We start from the raw sequence: 7712 nt of genomic DNA, 5'->3' as shown, positions 1-7712 counted from the left end.
ATTTTATGGTTTCTTTTCAAGTATTCTCATCATTGTCGGTTTTGGGGAGACACGAGGGGCGATTTGGCTTGTGCTAGCTTGGTTCTAAACGATTGTTAACATTCGGTTTGTGTTTTCGATTTGGATGAACATTGAAACTTTTGTTATTATGTTGATTCGAGCCATGTGTGGCTAAACACTTTATGATCGTCCTAGATTGAAGGTTTGTTTGAGACATTTTGTATTTGATTTCCTAATTTCTAGAATAGCAATCCTTATCTTTATGGTTGGTTTGTTATGGTGTGTGATTGTTTGTTAGTAACTTGTTAATTCTTATGATTTTCTAGTTTGAAACCATACGTTCTTGGTGCCGTTGGCAATCGAGATATCATGGGTAGAATTAGGATTGGGTAAGGGTTGATTGATCATCGGGTAACAACCTCACGTTCTAGGAATCTGAGTACTTAGTTCCCTTTCATCACTGCAAGTAATCACACATGAGCTATGTCTATGTAGTTCTTTCTAGTGGAATGATAATATGAATGTCGAAACAAACCGGAAATCTAGGATGGTCATTTGTCTCTAATTTGCTTACAACCAAACTTTTCTCTTGCAATTTAATTAGTTTAATTTAGTATAAAACCAATTCACTCACATAAACTCTTGAATTTTATTTCTCTTGCAATTAGATTAATTTAATTAAATTAGATAAACTTTCGAATAACACATATTCCACAAACTCCCTGCGTTCGATACCCTCTTACCACTATCTGTTTAGTAGTAATTGGATTAAATTTGATTGTGACCACGACATCACGTCAAATTTCACCGTTGCCGGGGAGTAGTGCGCAACGTGTGTTATTTTTGTTCTTTTCTTAAGTTTGTTATTTTTCTGGTTTACGCTGGGTGTGTTAGTGTGCAGGTATTGACAGGTGCATGCATACTAGGAGCTCTCACAAGCTTTCACCATTAGCATTTGATCCGGAAATCGAACGGACTTTGCGAGCAAACAGAATTTTGTTAAGGGAAAACACAATTAGCGGTTCACCAACAACACCAACTACACCAATCATACCAATCCGATACATGGATCCACCATAACCACCACCCACTACGGGTGAACCTACTCCACCATTTATACCAACATCCACTCAACCTTCACCAAATACCACCATGCCCAGTTCTACTACCGAATTTACTTCACCATTTGATATCCCACCACCCAATACCACATTACCTACCAATACTCAAACTGAACCTACTCTTACCTTTAGCCCTGCTTCTACAATTCCACCTCTCACCCATTTCTTCCCAGCTTCAGGTTAATCATCATCCACCTATACACTACCACAAGGCTCAATTGTTGTTCATGCTACTTCATTATTTGGAGTACCAAACCAGTCCGGTTTTCAATACTCATCTATTCCATTTGGGCCATCATCGGGGGGTATAGAAGGAGATGGATATGAAGAAGGATATGAAGATTTCGAGGGTTATGAGGAAGAGGGTTATGCTTATGTGGGTAGTGGAGATCAAGGGGAGTTGACTTATGTACCTGGTCAAACACAAAGAATGTCAAGTGTTGGTGGGATTCCACAACAACAACAACAACTCATACCACAACACATTAGACCAAGGCCACAAGGGCCACCAATGCAACGCCCTATACCATTGCAACAAGTTCGGCCACAAAATGTCCAACCACAATTTCAAAGGCCAATTCAACAACCACCGATGCCCCAACAACCATTCGCACCACAAGGGCATATACCAAGACCAATGGGTCCTATTCGTCCAAGGGGTCGGTTGGGTGTACCAAGGAGGCATCTTAGAGAACATGCGAGGGGTATTGAAGCACATTTTAGGCCGGTGATTACTCACAACCCTTCACCGGTGGTTATTCCTCATAACAATCAAGGAAGAACTTTTGAAGTAAGGACTAATTCCTTACAAAGTTTGCCGAAATATAAGGGTCTAGCAACGGAGGAACCCTATTTCCATTTGGAGGCCTATGACTCAATTTGTAACACTCTTGGGAGTCAAGGTTTTTCGGCCGATGATGTGAAGTTGGTTTTGTTTCAATTTTCCTTGGAAGATAAGGCAAAGAAGTGGTTCTACACTTTGCCTTCGGCATCTATTTACACTTGGGGGGAAATGCAACAAACTTTCTTAGACGAATTTTATACCGCCCAAAAGACCAATGATGCTAGGAAAGGGTTGAGAAGTTTCCAACAACAACAAGGCGAAATGTTCCATGAAGCCTTCGAGCGCTTAAACATGATGATTAAAAATTGTCCACACCATGGGATTGAGCTTTGGGAGTTGATGAACGCCTTTCATGAAGGGTTGTGTGCCGAGGATGCACGTGATCTAATGTCCATCACAAATGGTACTTTTGGCACAAATTATGAAGATGAGGATTGGGAGTTCTTGGAACAAATGGCCATTACCTCAACGAGGAAAGCTCAAGCATCAAGGAGAGCAGGACCGGCTGTCACGAGATCGCAAGTTAATGCAGTTGACGATGGTAATGTTCAAACTACTAATCAAATTTATGATGTTTGTGCATTGTGTAATGAAATAGGTCATGCGGCTGAAAATTGCCAAGGAGATGATGGGCAATACGAAGAGGTTCATGCTGTTCAAGGTCAAGGAGGGGGTGGTAGAAATTACAACAATATGAATTCTAACACTTACCACCCCGGGTTGAGGAACCACCCAAACTTTCGTTATGGGAACCCTTCAAATCAAGCAAACCCGAATTTCCAAGGAAACCAAGGATTTCAAAGGCAATATCAAACGGGTCAAAGCTCTTCGGGTGGAAACGAAGTAATGGAGATGTTGAAGGCGATGCAAGTTGAAATGCAACGAATGAATCAACGTGATGAGGTTCGGATGCAAAAGGACGAGGCCCGTGATAAAGCGATTCAAACTTTGACCACCCAAATGGGTCAACTTGCAAGTGAAGTGGCGATATTGAAGAAAGCAAAAGGTCAATTACCAAGTGACATAGTGATAAATCCCAAGAACACAAAGAGCATTAACATCAATGTGGTAAGCACCATTCCAAATACTAAATTTAATGAAACATTGATAACTTCTTCGTGTCAAGTGAATGCAGGTTTGGAAAAAGATCCGAAGTCGAGAATGATAGAGAGTGTGAAGCGCCAATCGTGCCTATCCGTGTGGGAAAATTAAAAATCCCTCACGCATTGTTGGACTACGGGGCAAGCATGAGTGTGCTACCGAGCGATTTATACGATATGTACGACTTTGGTCCGCTTGAAGATATAGACACCATGGTGAGCTTGGCGGATGGAAGTTGGAGGCGTCCACGGGGAATGGTTAGGAATGTTAAGATTCAGTTGGGAGAGTTTGAATACCCAGTGGATTTCTTAGTTTTGGACTATGCTTCTACCAACATGGCATCACAACAAAGGGTAATTTTAGGTCGACCGTTTCTATACACGGCAAATGCTCAAATTAATTGTAGAGACGAGATTATTACCATGACCGAAAAGAACCGTAAGTTGTCCTTTGATGTTCAAACTAGAGGGATTAGTTATGAGTCCATTGAGAGGAAGGGTGGTGAGTCTAGTGACTGTATGAAAAATGTGTTACCACGAATGAGAAAAAAACACCCACCGGACCGTGAAGAAACATATATGGGTGCGAGCAAGAGTGTATTTGATTACCCACCGAGTCAAAATGAGACGGATGCATTTTGCCCAATGACAAGCTACAGTGGGGGAGGTGATAGGAACCGATTCTTTGAGCCACCATAAATGGTGGTGGCACAGTCTGGCTGAAGACTCGAAACTTAGCGCTGCTTGGGAGGCAACCCGGGGTTTTATATTGATCTTGTTGTTTTTATCTTTCTATGTTTCAGGGCCATGGTGACATTCAAGTGCGAGGAAGATGTACGGATATTTGGGTGAAGGTGGTGATAGGAAGTCGGATTATCTACAACATCTGTTGTGGCAAACTTCACCAGGTCAATGTACTCTTTCCTTAGTCTTGTTATGTTCTTTAGCTTTGAAATATTGCTAGTTTATTAGTTTGCTTTTGTTTATTAAAAAAAATATGAAAAAAAATATAAAATGAGAAAAAAATACCAAAAAGAAATTTGGGGTTTGAGAATTAAAGCTTTTGTTGATGTTGAATGAATTTTAGTGATCAAAGCCCTCAAAGCCATACATTGGGACAATGTATCCCAAGTGTGGGGATGGGGGAAATTTTTGGGAGTTTTAAAAAATTTTTGTAAATCCAAGCGAAAATTGTTAAAATTTGAAAGCTTGATATTGTACCATTTGACCCACCGACACCCATTCCTAGTCTTTTCTTGGTGAGGATTTGAGCCACACATGATTGTTATTGATATTTCATTTTTTGAGTGGCAGTGTGTGTTGTGTGTTAATAGAACTTGTGTGTGAATACTTGTTAAATCCTAGAATTAGCATGCTTTTGAAAATGATAGGGGGACTTTTAGGAAGCCTCGTCTAGATGTGTGAGAGTGTGGGAATTGGGGGTTGGACCTCATACGTTACATATATGAGCTTGGTATTGTGAGGGGTGGGGGTTTGGTCTTTAGAAAGCCATGTTTGAGCCTTATACCATTCGGTTGTGACCCAAACCTACTTCCTACAAAATTTTACCTATTGAGATGACCCGGTTTAGGAGATTTAGTATGTAGTATTGATGTTCTTGTATATATTGTTGAGTTTGAAGTGTTATGAAGAAAAAAATGAAAAAAAAATGATAAAAAAAAGAAAAAAAAAGAGAGAGAGAAAAATATGAAAAAAAAGAAGTGATTGGTTGCAACAGTAGTTGAGAATGTTGAAGAAATTGTGTATATATTTGATGGTTGCTTTATTAGTGGTAGAAATAAAAACCGGGTCAAATCAATTAGCTCTCGCATATATATTCCACCATTTTTCTATCTTTGCACCTAGCCCCGTTACAACCCGTAAGTCCTTTTGATTCATAAGCATGCTAAATACTCAATAGGAGGAGACTTGATTTTTATACAAGCTTATTGTCGCACAAACACACACACGCATTGAGTAGCTAATATTTCTTGTCACCGAGAGTTTTTGTGAGGGGTGTGTCTTGTGGTATGATTGAAAGTTAGTAAAAGGACGATACATTTTAGCTTGTTTTGCATGTTGATCGCTTGTGGTTTTGAAATAGTTTTTGAATCGGTTGCTTGGGTCAAGCAACGGGTAAGTGTGGGGATGTGACGGGTGGTCCGTTGGACAACCCTTAAATAGTTTAAAAAGATTAAAATTTCATGCTTTACTTGGTTATTTGCTTGAACTTAGTAACTACGAGTGTTCGTGTGTTTTGCAGGTAAATCACTTAATTCGGTTAAATTGGAACCCGTAGGCTACGGTTGATGATACGTGTTAACAGCGCAAGTGTTTTGGTGAGAAGGATTTATTATTTTTAATAGTCATCACATCATGACTGTATAAACATGAGTCAATCACGTGAAAGGAAGGAACAAAAGTCAACATTATCAGCAACTTTGAGGTTTTGGTTTTTGATGAAGAAGCAAACATCATCATCACTTCACATAATTGGCAGCAGATTCTTTCACATGAATATTAATTAGAGGCACATGGGGCTTGTGGTATTAATTCTTTTGGGTTTACATGAGACTTGTGGATTTATGTGATTGGGCCGATTTTTAACTTGTGCGGGCTGGACTTCTTTGGGGGCGGCACATGTGAAGAGGCAAACATCAAGATCATGTGATTTAGAGGGTTCCTCAACAAAACATCAAAGTCAACAATCTCATCATAATGCAACAGAAATCATCTTGGACGGCATGAGACTTGGGAGGTGTGCAAGTTATTTGTTCCATCATTAATAAACATCATCACCTATCATCAGTACCACGTGGATTAGTGGACATAAGTGGGCCGATTTTTATGAGAGGGATCATTATAATTATAAAACAATATCATCACATCGCCCAACAGGGATTTTGGCAGACATTGGGCTCGCAGACTTTTGACATTGGGCCAACACTAGTGGACGGTCCATGTGAGGTTCGGTTGGACTTGGGCGGCAGCCAGAGATGCACGTGAAGAAAGGAGAGAGGGCCTTGAGGTTTTAAAAACAACAATAGTCAACATCAATATTATCTTCGAGGCGGCTGACTGGATGCACATGTGGGATTATCTTGGCAGCCGACAAAAAGTGTTGTGAGGGTTTTGACTTTCCATCAACATACATCATGATCATTGGGCTTGGCAGAGGTATCACGTGAACAAAGTGAAAAATTCAGGTTGATACCGTAATTTACGGTTTCACCGTAAATTACGGTGGACTTGAATTCCATCTAAATTCCACCGTAACTCAGGAAAGAAGTACCGTAACACATTGAACATCACCGTAAATTACGGTGATACCGTAATTTACGGTGGAGGCTGCGATCAAATGTGTAACTGCCTCATTAAAGTTAATTTTATGGTGTCTTTTCAAGTATTCTCATCATTGTCGGTTTTGGGGAGACACGAGGGGCGATTTGGCTTGTGCTAGCTTGGTTCTAAACGATTGTTAACATTCGGTTTGTGTTTTCGATTTGGATGAACATTGAAACTTTTGTTATTATGTTGATTCGAGCCAGGTGTGGCTAAACACTTTATGATCGTCCTAGATTGAAGGTTTGTTTGAGACATTTTGTATTTGATTTCCTAATTTCTAGAATAGCAATCCTTATCTTTATGTTTGGTTTGTTATGGTGTGTGATTGTTTATTAGTAACTTGTTAATTCTTATGATTTTCTAGTTTGAAACCATACGTTCTTGGTGCCGTTGGCAATCGAGATATCATGGGTAGAATTAGGATTGGGTAAGGGTTGATTGATCATCGGGTAACAACCTCACGTTCTAGGAATCTGAGTACTTAGTTCCCTTTCATCACTGCAAGTAATCACACATGAGCTATGTCTATGTAGTTCTTTCTAGTGGAATGATAATATGAATGTCGAAACAAACCGGAAATCTAGGATGGTCATTTGTCTCTAATTTGCTTACAACCAAACTTTTCTCTTGCAATTTAATTAGTTTAATTTAGTATAAAACCAATTCACTCACATAAACTCTTGAATTTTATTTCTCTTGCAATTAAATTAATTTAGTTAAATTAGATAAACTTTCGAATAACACATATTCCACAAACTCCCTGTGTTCGATACCCTCTTACCACTATCTATTTAGTAGTAATTGGATTAAATTTGATTGTGACCACGACATCACGTCAGTATGTTGGACAAAAGTATCATTGTTGCCGGTCAAGACAATATCATCAACATATACCAAAAAGTACGAGACAATGCCATCCCGATTGTAGATGAACAAAGAGGGGTCCGCGAAGGATTTTCGAAAACCAAGTTCAAGGAGGAACGTTGCAAGCTCCATATACCATGCACGTGGTGCTTGTTTGAGCCCATAGAGAGATTTCCGTAGGAGACAAAGGTAGTGTGGGAGATCCGGATTGACATATCCCGGGGGTTGAGTCATGTAAACCTCTTCATGCAAAGTGCCATGTAAGAAGGCGTTGTTGACATCGAGTTGTCGAATGGACCAATTTTGAGATAAGGCAATGGAAAGGACGGTACGGATAGTCACAGGCTTAGTAACTGGACTAAACGTTTCAAAGTAATCCTTCCCATATTCTTGTAGAAAACCTTTGGCAACTAAGCGAGCCTTATATTTTTCAATAGA

This window comes from Helianthus annuus, chromosome 3 (genome assembly GCF_002127325.2).
Source record: "Helianthus annuus cultivar XRQ/B chromosome 3, HanXRQr2.0-SUNRISE, whole genome shotgun sequence".
NCBI classification, from domain to species: domain Eukaryota; kingdom Viridiplantae; phylum Streptophyta; class Magnoliopsida; order Asterales; family Asteraceae; genus Helianthus; species Helianthus annuus.
This window is presented reverse-complemented; position numbering follows the sequence as displayed.